Source organism: Phodopus roborovskii, unplaced genomic scaffold (genome assembly GCF_943737965.1).
Source record: "Phodopus roborovskii unplaced genomic scaffold, PHOROB, whole genome shotgun sequence".
NCBI lineage: Eukaryota > Metazoa > Chordata > Mammalia > Rodentia > Cricetidae > Phodopus > Phodopus roborovskii.
This window is the reverse complement of record NW_026126469.1, coordinates 13,630,540-13,643,212: the sequence shown is the minus strand read 5'-3', so window position 1 is coordinate 13,643,212 and position 12,673 is coordinate 13,630,540.

Genomic DNA, 12,673 nt, shown 5'->3' with positions numbered 1-12,673 from the left:
AAAGATAAAAAATAAAATGAAATCTTATACTATAATAGTAGGTTTGTTTACTTTTGTTTTTTGTTAGTTTTTATCTCAAATACACAGGGATCTATATATTTATATGTCATCTATCATCTTGGAGAATTCACACATTGTCCTTATTCAATGCCCTACATTATCCCTAATAATTTCTCTTGAGCTTCATTGGGATTTGTCTGAAATTAGATATAAGCTATCCCAACTTCCTTTTTATTTAGTGTTAATGTGGCAGAAAACATGGTTCTCTCATTTGTTTTTTGCCTGGGGAGGGGTTCTTGTAGATGACACGTACTTGAGCCTGTTTTTTTTAAATTGAATTAAATTTTACATAATTTAAAAATCCTTATATGTATATGTATATTATATGGATGTACTTGTTCTTATATGTGAACAAACGTGCATGTGTGTGTGTGTGTGTGTGTGTGTGTGTGTGTGTGTGTGTGTGTGTGTTCCTTTATGTATTTGGATGTTAGAGGAAACCTTAGGTGTTAGTCTGCCCCTTCCACCTTTTTGAGACAGGATTCTTCTTGTTAGTGCTCTGTGTACCAGACTAGCTGGTTATAAGCTTTCGGAGATTCTCCATATCATTTTAGAAACACTACAGAAGCATACTATCATAGCTGGAATTTGTTTGTTCCAGGATCTGATTCAGATCACTGGGTATGTGTATGGGTATGGGTAATAATTTCTTTACCCACAATTCATCCCCCCACACTCTGTGATTTTCAGTGTTCACTCTCACAAATCATTTACTTGTTACATTTAAATTTATTCTTTAGTGCAGTAGGATTAATAGTCATCATGTTTATAACTAATTTATGACTTTTTCATTTGTACTTTGTGTTTCTTTTCATCTTTTTCTGTCTTCTCAGGCTGTACTTTTTTCTGTCTGCTCAGAGTATTTTAAGTTTTCTTCTGCTTAGCCTATCAACACTCATGTTTCTTAAATTTTTTAGAGTGGTCTAAGTTTGCAAAGCACATGTTCACAAATCTGAATCCATTTTCAAATAATACTGCTATCACTCCATGGCCCATAACTATTAGAACTTGGCATTCCTAATTCCATTTCCTCAAGCCTTATAACAGCTGCCATTTGTTTCACTTATTCAAATACCATAAATATCCAATGTACCATTTCTACTACTTTACTGAATTTATTGTATTAATAAGAAAAAGCAAAATAATTCATGATCTATACTGTGTCTGAGGGTGGCTCTGATGACTGGCTTATCTCCTCAGATAGTGCTTTCTTCAGTTCTTGGAACATTTGTTGAAAGTTAGACATGGTGTATTGTTTGATAGATATGAGCCTTTCTAAATTGGCCATCAGTTTGAAGTTTTATATTTATTGGCTAGAAGCTAGACCCTATTTAATATTTGCTGCAGTGATGAGTGCCAGAAGTTTCCATTTTATTTATTGTCCTTATTTTTTACCTCTTTTTATTATCTTTGGATGTCCTTAAAATATCCTTCCTAAACATAGTCTGTGTCTTTGAGCCCATCCAGCTATAATCATATAATTGTCTTATTGGTGCTCTGATAATGTAGTATTCAGTACATACTACTCTTGACTTAAAATGATAAGGATTATTAATATTATCATTTTAGTATTATTTATCACTATTGTACAAAGCAATACTATTCAGTAGAAAATATATCTCAAATGTGAATATTATTTATTTCCTAGCATAGCAGTTTATGGGTCCATGCTGCCACATTATTTCTTGATAATGGGAACTAATTCAGCCATAGGTTCTAATCAGGGATAGTCATGAGGAAGAAAGACACTGATACTACACTGCTGTGTAAATAGCAAACTTGGTAGGTCAGATGTATTTTCAGTGCTTGATATTTTCAAATAGAGATGGGTTTAATAGTAGCACAATGCCATTCTAAGTTGAAGAACATTTGGTGAAGGAAAGAAAAAGTATTCTGTAGTCATTGGAGCAAGTCTTATCTTTTACCAGGTCTTTATCTCTGAACTGTGATCTTCACAATATTTCTTGTGTATCCCTCTAATAGTATAAAAGTGGAATGCTGAAAGACTGGGAGCTATGATATTTTTTTTCACTTTACATGGGTACCTTGTAAAAATCTTTCTTAATTGGAGAGTAAAGCATTACTATGGAAAGCCTTTTATGTATATGTCATGATTCTGGCTCCCCTCTTCCTCTGCCAGACCTGACATATGAATTCTCTTAGCTCACACTGAGATTTATTATGAAAATCTTAAAGATTAAAAACTCATCAAAGAATATATATTGCTTACTTTTCTCACTAATGTGAACAAATAACTGAGAAGAAGCAACTTAAGGGAGGATTACGTTTATTTCTCTGATGACTCAATATAGTCAATGTTGTTGAGAAGACATTGGCTTGTGGCTGTGGCAGTAAGACACTGGGACCACTTGCTCACATCTGGGAGCACCAAGAAGCAAGATGGAACAAGAACTGGGTCTAGTCTATAAATCTCAGTACTTGCTCCTCAGGACCAATCTCCTCTAATGAGACCAACCTATGGAAGCTTCCATAATACCCCAATACAGTGCTCCCATCTACAGAATACACTTTTGATTACATCTGCCCGTGAAGGATATTTCCCATCAAATCATAATGTTTTACTTCTGAAGGCTCACTTATCATAATGCAGAATGAATTCAGTCCAATTATAAAAGTTCCTAAACAGTTTGATCATTGTTCAAAAGCCAGAGTTCAAAGTCTGTTCTAAGGCACAGTTGGCCTATTATCTGTGAGCTTCTGTAAAAGCAAAAAACTAATTACATAGTTAGAAGACACTTTGACTCAGAGCAAATATTTACATTATTAAAGAGAAAATAGTGACTTATCAAGGAAAATATTGGACTAAAGAATAAAACATCTGATCCCAAGCTACAGATCTGGTCTGTTGGATTCCTGACAGCATCACTCTCTAGTTGTCTATGAAACCTACCTCTTGCAGCATTTTGTCTATAGCATAAGGTGCCTCTCTTGGGATGACTCTACTTGATGCCTACAGTTTCCTTTAGTGAATTTTCTACGATTTCTAATTGTAGTTGGATATTATTGTAGATATTCTGAATATCTCCAATATCCCAGGATCACCATTAAAACTTAGGCTTTGCCTCCACAGCTTTGTACAAGGCCTCCCTCTCCAGGCCTCTTTGTAGAGACTCTGAATATGCCACACATTTCATAACCTTAACAGCTTTATGGAAGCTTGGTATAAGCCTCAATGACATACTTACTGACCTGTGTGCCTTGCACATCAACAAAACAATTGATGCTGCTGCCAAAATTAAGATATGGCCACTTCTATCACAGTTCTAGGTCTTTTCTTATTGACCTTGGGAAGTACTTCCTTATATAGCTATTTTTGAACAGAAAACTTGTGAGGTGGCATTCTCAGCCTAGACTCTCTTTTCAAGTTTCTTTACATTTGTACAAGCTGGTATATCTAATGTGTCTAGCTCTTCTGAGGACGTTTCCAGTTATTATAGGGAAAAATGTTAACTTGTTCTTTCCTGATCTATACCCAGCTTTGGTCATGCTCCTGCTTTCCCTTATCAATCTGTATACTTCTTGCCCCCACAACACTATTTCTTTCATTGTAAATTAGATCAAGAACTGGGAGCACTAACCATGCCACAGCCTGGATGTTATGATAGCTTGACATTTTCTCTGCCAAACAACTGAGTCCGTTTCTTTTGAATTAAGTGTAACTCTTAAATATCTGGATACAAGCAGAAACAATCACATTCCTTCCCAGAATGTAACACATATAGCCTCTAGTCAAATACCTGCTAGTCTCTTTTTCCTGCTGAAGCCTATGAAACTTGTCTCTACTGTTCTTGTTTTTGGGGGAGCATTTTCATCTTCCACTTATCTACCATTGTAATTCATTAAGGGGTATTCACACCACTCTAAGCACCTCTCCAAGTCTTCCAGATTTCCATGCAAATTATGTCCTAAAATTAATGAATTACACAGTCAGGTCCATCACAGCAATGACACTGCCTCACATCATTAATATTTTATGTTACTGTATTTCTTTTCGATGTGAATAAATACCTAAGAAGAAGCAAAGGGGGGAAGCTTTATTTTAGCTCACTAAATATACAATTCGTATGGTGGAGAAGGCATAGTGGTTCTTCCTGTGGCAGCAGGGGAATGAAATTGCTTGCACACATCTGGGTAGACCAGAAAGTAGGGCTTGGTTATAACAGTTAATGCCTTCCCCGGAACAACTTATTTCCTTTAACTAGGCTCCACCTCCTAAATTTTCCACAATCTGCCAGTGTAACACTTCTAGCTGAGAGACCTCAACATTCAATTACACATGGGTGACATTTATACACAAATTACAACAGCACAGAAACTTTACCATGATATTGGCCCTCAAGAATTTCTCTCACTTAAGTTAGTCTGCATTCATCTTCAGTAATTCACCAAAATTATTTTTTACTATATTGCTATAAATTCAAATGCTCATTAACAACTGTTTTAGGTAATTGCATCTGGGGTTTTCTCTCTCCATTTTCATATTTTTTTAAATGTCTCTGACCTCAGTTTTCTGACACAGCCAAGAAAATGCCTAAATTAATCTTGCTGTAATTAATGTCTGCCTGAAACTGGAAAATGGATACTTCTTTTGCATTTGTTGAAGTCATATCTTGACTACAGCAGTAACTATGGTACATGGTTGTATGCATGTGACATGAATTTTAGAGACATAATTCCAAAGATCAGGGCTATTGCCTATTTTTTTTTTCAAAAAGTATTTTTTAAATTTATTTATTTTATATACCCAAGTCCATTTAAATGAAAACATTTATAGACAATATTTGGGAATTTGGGCGTTGTTCTTTCCAAACTACTTTCTGCTGGTAAGGGGCACCGTCATGGGGGATTCGAAGGAGTTTCAGAAATCCTGGCTGTAGTCTGTCAGGCTGCTTTGTCCAGCAATTTTGAATGTAGGATCACCAGGTACTCTGTTTCAGGTGGTCTGGCTTGTTCAAACCACATTAGTCTGGAAGGAATCCACATCTTTTCATTTTCTGTGGAAACAAAAATAGAAATCCTTTTCCCCAGTAACTTGTCCTTGAACTAAAATTTTGGAGTCAAAGTATTTTTTTTTAAATTTAATTTATTATTTTACATGTCCATCCCAGTTCCCTCTCCCTCCCTTCCTCCCTCCCTCCTTTCCTCCCTCCCTCCCTACCAACCTTCCTCACTCCCTCCCTTCCTCCCTCTCTCCTTCCCTCCCCTTTACCCTCTCTTCCCTCTCATATGCACTCTAAACACCCTTCCTTCGCATCCCCCCACCCCAATTCCATATGTAGGGGAATGTCATCCACTAGGGGTCATGTAGGTCTGACAGGTCATGTGAAGTAGGGACTAGGGCTTCTCTCCTGTCTCTAGATTAAGGCAGTTATCCCTCCATGGGGGATGTGTTCACAAAGTCCTCTTGTGCACCAGGGATACATCCTGGCTCCAATGTCTGAGGTCCTATAGACTGCTCAGTCCTTCTGGCTGAGACCCATATTCAGGGGGGCCTGAGTAAGTCCCATGCTGGCTTCCCAGCTATCAGTCTGGGGGCCCTTTAACTCCTCATTGTTCAGGTAAGCTGTCTCTATGTGTTTCTGCCACCTGGTCTTGTCCTCTGCATCTGAGTTCTACTTCGACTCAGTGTTTATGTATAGGTGTTTGCTCCTGTTTCCAACAGGCATTAGTTGAGGGCTCCATGGAGAAGTTAGTTGTTGATCTCACTCTCCAGAAAAGGCATTTATGGTAGCCTTTCCACTGAAGCTCAAATTGTTAGTTGGCAGCAGTCTTGTAGTTCTCTAGACCTTTCTTTGTGTTCAATTTTATCTTCAAACCAATATTGGCTCCCTCTTTTATGTTCTCTCTCTCTCTCTCTCTCTCTCTCTCTCTCTCTCTCTCTCTCTCTCTCTCTCTCTCTCTCTCTCCTGTCTTCTATTCCTAACCAGGCTCAGTCTTTCTGATCGCAAATGTTTTCCTTACCTCCCCCTCGTTTTCTCCTAGTTCTCTCTCCATTCGCTGCCCCCCTTCCTCTGAGATCTGGGGGACTTGTTCTGTGAGGGACTTTATAAGAATCTCTTAGAATACACCTTGTATCCTAGTTCCTCTGGTGGTGTGAATTATAGGCTGGTGATCCTTTTCTCTAGGTCTAAAATCCATATATGAGTGAGTACATACCATGTTCCTCTTTTTGTGACTGGGTTACCTCATTCAGCCTGGTTTCTTCAAGTGCCATCCACTTGACTGCAAATTTCAAGATACCATTATTTTTTTATACAGAGTAGTATTCCATTGTGTAGATGTGCCACATCTTCATTAACCATTCTTCAATTGAGGGGCATCTAGGTTGCTTCCAGGTTCTTGCTATTACAAATAGTGCTTCTATGAACATAGTTGAACAGATGTCTTTGTTGCATGGATGTGAATCCTTTGGGTATATGCCTAAAAGGGGGATTGCCGGGTCCTGTGGTAAACTAATTCCCATTTTCCTGAGGAACCGCCATACTGATCTCCAAAATGGCTATATGAGTTTGCACTCCCACCAGCAGTGGAGGAGTGTTCCACTTTCTTCACATCCTCTCCAACATAAGTCATCACTGGTGTTTCTAATTTTAGCAATTCTGGCAGGAGTAAGGTGGTATCTCAAAGTTGTTTTGATTTGCATTTCCCTGATAGCTAAGGATGTGGAGCATTTTCTTAAGTGTCTTTTAGCCTTTTTGATTTCCTCTTGAGAATTCTTTCTTCAGTTCTGTACCCCATTTTTAATAGGGTTATTTGGTGTTTTGTTGACTAGTTTCTTGAGTTCTTTGTATATTTTGGAGATCAGCCCTTCGTCGGATATAGGATTGGTGAAAATCTTTTCCCAGTCTGTGGGCTGCCATTTGGTCTTGTCCACTGTGTCCTTTGCCTTACAGAAGCTTCTAAGTTTGAAGAGGTCCCATTTATTGATTGTTTCTTTCAGAGTCTGTACTCCTGGAGTTATGTTCAGGAAGTGGTCTCCTATAACAATTTGTTCAAGGGTACCTACTACTTTCTCTTCTAAGAGGTTCAATGTGGCTGGATTGATGTTGATGTCTTTGATCCATTTGGACTTGAGTTTTATGCATAGTGACAGACATGGGTCTATCTGCAGTCTTCTACAAACCCTCATCCAATTGTGCCAGCACCATTTGTTGAAGATGCTGTCTTCGCCCCATTGTATAATTTTAGCTATTTTGTCGAAAATCAGGTGTTCATAGGTGCATGGATTAATATCAGGATTTTGAATTCGATTCCATTGCTCTACCTGTCTATTTTTATGCCAATACCGGGCTGTTTGCAGAACTATAGCTCTGTAGTAGTGGTTAAAGTCAGGAATGGTGATTCCTCCTGAAGTTCTTTTATTGTATAGGGTTGTTTTGGCTATCCTGGGTCTTTTGTTTTTTCCATATAAAGATGATTATTATCCTTTCAAGGTTGGTGAAGAATTGTGGTGGGATTTTAATGGGGATTGCATTGAATCTGTAGATTGCTTTTGGCAAGATTGCCATTTTTATTATGTTTATCCTACCTATCAAAGAGCATGGGAGATCTTTCCATTTTCTGGTATCTTCTTTAATTTCTTTCTTTAAAGCCACAAAGTTCTTATTATATAGGTCTTTTACTTGTTTGGTAAGCATTACACCACGATACTTTATGTTGCTTGTGGCTATTGTAAAGGGTGATGTTTCTCTGATTTCTTTCTCTGTCTCTTTGTCGTCTGAAAAAAGTAGGGCTACTGATTTTTGTGAGTTTATCGTATATCCTGCCAGTTTGCTGAAGGTGTTTATCAGCTGTAGGGGTTCCCTGGTAGAGTTTATTGGGTTGCTTATGTAAACTATCATATCATCTGCAAATAGAGACAGTTTGACTTCTTCCTTTCCAATTTGGATCCCCTTGATCTCCTTTTGTTGTCTTATAGCATTAGCTAGAACTTCTAGTATGATATTGAAGAGATATGGAGAGAGAGGGCAGCCTTGTCTTGTTCCTGATTTTAGAGGAATTGGCTTAAGTTTCTCTCCATTCAGTTTGATGTTGGCAGTTGGTTTGCTGTATATTGTTCTTATTATGTTTAGGTATGTTCCTGTTATCCCTGACCTCTCCAAGACCTTTATCATGAAAGGGTGTTGAATTTTGTCAAAGGCTTTTTCTGCATCTAGGGAGATAATCATATGGTTTTTCTTTTCCTATTTGTTTATATGGAAGATCTCGTTGATAGATTTTCGTATGTTAAACCATCCCTGCATTCCAGGTATGAAGCCTACTTGGTCATGGTGGATGATTTCTCTGATGTATTCTTGAATTCGGTTTGCCAGTATTTTATTGAGTATTTTTGCATCGATGTTCATCAGGGATATTGGTCTGTAGTTTTCTTTCTTAGTTGTGTCTTTGTGAGGTTTGGGTACCAAAGTTATTGTGGCCTCATAAAGAGTTTGGCAATGAACCTTCTGTTTCTATCTTGTGGAACAGTTTGAGGAGTAGTGGTATTAGTTCTTCCTTGAATGTCTGGTAGAATTCTGCGCTGAATCCATCTGGCCCTGGACTTTTTTTGTTTGGAAGGCTTTCGATGACTGCTTCTATTTCATTATGGGTTATAGGTCTATTTAAGTTGTTTGTCTGTTCTTGATTAATTTTGGTAAGTGATAGTTATCCAGAAACTTGTCCATTTCCTTTGAATTTTAAAGTTTTGTGGAATACAGATTTTCAAAGTATGACCTGAAAATTGTTTGGATTTCCTCTGTTTCTGTTGTTATGTTCCCCGTTTTGTTTCTGATTTTGTTAATTTGCATGTTCTGTCTCTGCTTTTTCATTAATTTGGATAAAGGTTTGTCTATCTTGTTGATTTTCTCCAAAAACAAACTCTTCATTGCATTGGTTTTTTTTTTTTTTTTTTTTTTTTTGTATTGTTTTCCTGGTTTCTATTTTGTTGATTTCAGCCCTCAAGTTGATTATTTCCTGGCGTCTACTCCTGCAGGGTGAATTCGCTTCTCTCTGTTCTAAGGTTTTCAGTTGGGCTGTTAATTCTCTCATGTGACTATCCCCTGTTTTCTTCATATGGGCACTTAGTGCAATGAACTTCCCTCGTAGCACTGCTTTCAAAGTGTCCCATAAGTTCGGGTATGTTGTATCCTTATTCTCGTTGAATATTAGAAAGTCTTTAATTTCTTTCTTTATTTCTTCTTTGACCCAGGTGTGGTGCAATTGCACATTTTTTCAGTTTCCATGAGTTTGCAGGTTTTCTGCTATTTGTGTTGTTGTTGAATTCTAATTTTAAAGCATGGTGGTCCGATAAGATATAGGGGACTATTCCTATTCTCTTGTATCTGTTGAGGTTTGTTATGTCACCTAGTATGTGGTCGATTTTAGAGAAGGTTCCATGTGGAGCAGAGAAGAAGGTATATTCTTTTGTCTTTGGATGGAATGTTCTATAGATGTCTGTTAACCTCAGTTGAGACATAACTTCTGTTATTTCTTTTGTTTCTTTGTTGAGTTTCTGATTTGTGGTCCTGTGTAGTGTTGAGAGTGGTGTATTGAAGTCTCCAAATATAAGTGTGTGAGGTTTTATTTGTGCTTTGAGTTTTAGTAGTGTTTCTTTTATGAATGTGGGTGACTTTGTATTGGGGCATATATGTTCAGAACTGAGACTTTGTGTTGATGGATTTCTCCTGAGATGAATATGAAATGACCGTCTTCATCTCTTTTGACTAATTTTGGTTTGAAGTCTAACTTGTTAGATAGTAGGATAGCTATGCCTGCTTGCTTCTTATTTCCATTTGATTGGAAAATCTTTTCCCAACCCTTTACCCTGAGGTAATGTCTATCTTTGAAGCCTAGATGTGTTTTTGTATGAAGCAGAAGGATGGATTCTGTCTTTGTATCCATTATGTTAGCCTGTGTCTTTTTATAGATGAGTTAAGACCATTAATGTTGAGGGTGAGTAAGGACTATTGATTGTTGATGCTTGTTTGATTTAGGTTTGTTGTTGGCAGTGGTATTGTGAATGTATTAGTTCTGCTTCAACTTTGGTTTCTGGTGTAGTTGGATTATCTGTTGCCTACATTTTTTGGGTGTAGTTACCTTCCTTGGGTTGGAGTTTTCCTTCCAATACTTTCTGTAGGGCTGGATTTGTAGATATGTATTGGGACAATCTGGTTTTGTCATTAAATATCTTGTTCTCTCCATCTAGAGTGATTGATAGTTTTGCTGGATATAGTAGCCTAAGCTGGCATCCATGTTCTCTTAATACTTTGAGAACATCTATCCAGGACCTTCTGGCCTTGAGGGTTTCCATGGAGAAGTCAGGTGTAATTTTGATAGGTCTGCCTTTATATGTTACCTGTCCTTTTTCCTTCACTGCTCTTAATATTCTTTCTTTATTCTGTATGCTAGGTGTTTTGATTATTATATGTCAAGGGGTCTTTTTCTTTGGTCCAGCCTATTTGGGGTTCGGTATGCTTCTTGTACTTTCATAGGCATGTCCTTCTTCAGATTTGGAAAGTTTTCCTCGATGATTTTGTTGAATATGTGTTCAGCGGCACTTTTCACCTTTGAGCTGGGCTTCCTCACCTTCCTCTATGCCTATTATTCTTGGGTTTTGCCTTTTAGTGGTGTCCCACATTTCCTGGATGTTTTGTGTTAAGGATTTGTTGGATTTATGATTTTCTTTGGTCGATGAATCTATTTCTTCTAGTTTATCTTCTGTGCCTGAGATTCTCTCTTCCATCTCTTGAATTCTATTGGTTATGTTGTGTCCGTAGTTGCTGATTTTTAGCCCAGCTTTTCTATTTCCAGCATTACTTCCGTTTGTGTTGCCTTTATTTTCTCTATTTCAGTTTTCAAGTCTTGAACTGTTTCCTCCCCTGCTTAATTGTTTTTTTCTTGGCTTTCTCTACTTTCCTTAAGGTATTTGTTCATTTCTTCCACTTTTAGGTTTGTTTATTCCCCCATTTCTTTAAGGGATTTTCTCACATCTTCTTTGAGGTCCTCTATCATTTTTATGATGGTAATTTTTAAGTCGTACCCTTCTGCTTTGTTGTTGTGTTCCATTCTAGATGGTGTATATTCCATAGATTCTGGTGGTGTTATGCTTGTCTTTCTGTTGTTAGGTGTTCTCTTGTATTGCCTTCTTCCCATGGCTTCTTCCAGTAGGTGTTGGTGGTGTCTCCCCCCCTCTCTCTATGGTTCTTCCCCGATGGGCTTATGTGGGTCTGAGATTCAATATCTGTAGCTCTGTGTGGTTCAAGCTCTCTAGGAGGTTTCTCCGCAGACAGGGATCCAGGGATGGGGTCAAGGATGAGGATCCAGAAGAAGATGCCAGCAGGTACTCACAGTGGTCCTCTGGCCAATAGCTCTGGCCATAGCTGGCAGAAGAGGACAAGCGCTGAGCTGGAACTTGAGAAGGTTTTGCAGGATAGTTGGATCTCACTGGAAACTGGAGCTTTCCAGCTGAGACCTCTTTCTTTGGCAGAAGCCCAGATTTGGGGGTCAAGGGTCTTGCCAGCAGGAACTCATAGTGGTTCACAGAGATAGGCGGATCTCTGGGAGGGGCCCGGGACTCCAGTAGAGGACAGGAGGTGGGGGTCAGAGACCAAGCAGGTGGAAATTACGGGTCCCACGTGGATAGGCAGTTCTCCTTTTTTTCAGTGTTGTTCTGAGAAGTCTCCAAAGTAGGATGGACTGTTGGCTCCACCCTCTGTCCCAGTGCTTATCCAGAGTGGCATGGCTGTGGGCAGGGTAGGGCACAGGGTAGGGGTCAGGCTTGCTGTGGGGATGGGTGGGAGTGTATCAGATCTCCAAGGGTGCTCTCGATGGGGACTGGACATAGGAGCAGCTGGATCAGGGGCCAACCCAGGGAGTTCGGGGGAGGGAGGAGAGGTTTTGGGGGAGAGGCAGCCACAACTGGTCCCAGACTCACCTCTGGCCAATAGCTGGCAGAGGAGGATGAAGGCTGAGCTTAAACTTGAGAAAGTTTTGCAGGATAGTCAGATCTCACTGGAAACTGGAACTCTCCAGCTGAGGCCTCTTTCTTTAGCAGCTGGGATATTGCCTATTAGTGTATTCTGTGAATAAGTTACACTACCTCTGTCAAGTGTCACTCTTACTCTCTTACCTGCAAATCCACCCGTTCTTGCCTGGACTGGTTGTTGCCTCTGATAAACCTTATAAGCTAACTCACTTTGGTTAAATCATAAGAAGGTATAAAACTGTTATCTAACTTCATTTATTCCATATTAAGCTGGATGTTTTTGCTAATCTTAACATTTAAGTACCCAAAAAACGCTACCATCTCTCAACAAAAATATTAAAATCTGGAGTTCTATTCACCCAGTGAAAAGATCATTATATAAGAGACATTTTCAAAGTGACACTTATGGAGACATTCCCCTACACACCTTCTTAGTCTAAGATATTTTGAAAATATATATGAGAATCAATGTACTCAAAATAAATTTATGCAGGTTATTTTTATTTATTCATCTTAAAAAGGTTATTAACTTCTGTAACCTTTTACTCTTATTAATATAATGTATATAGTAGGAAAGTTTTCTCTAGCTATTACATGTCATAGTTAATTGTTATAATTTTAATCATTGAA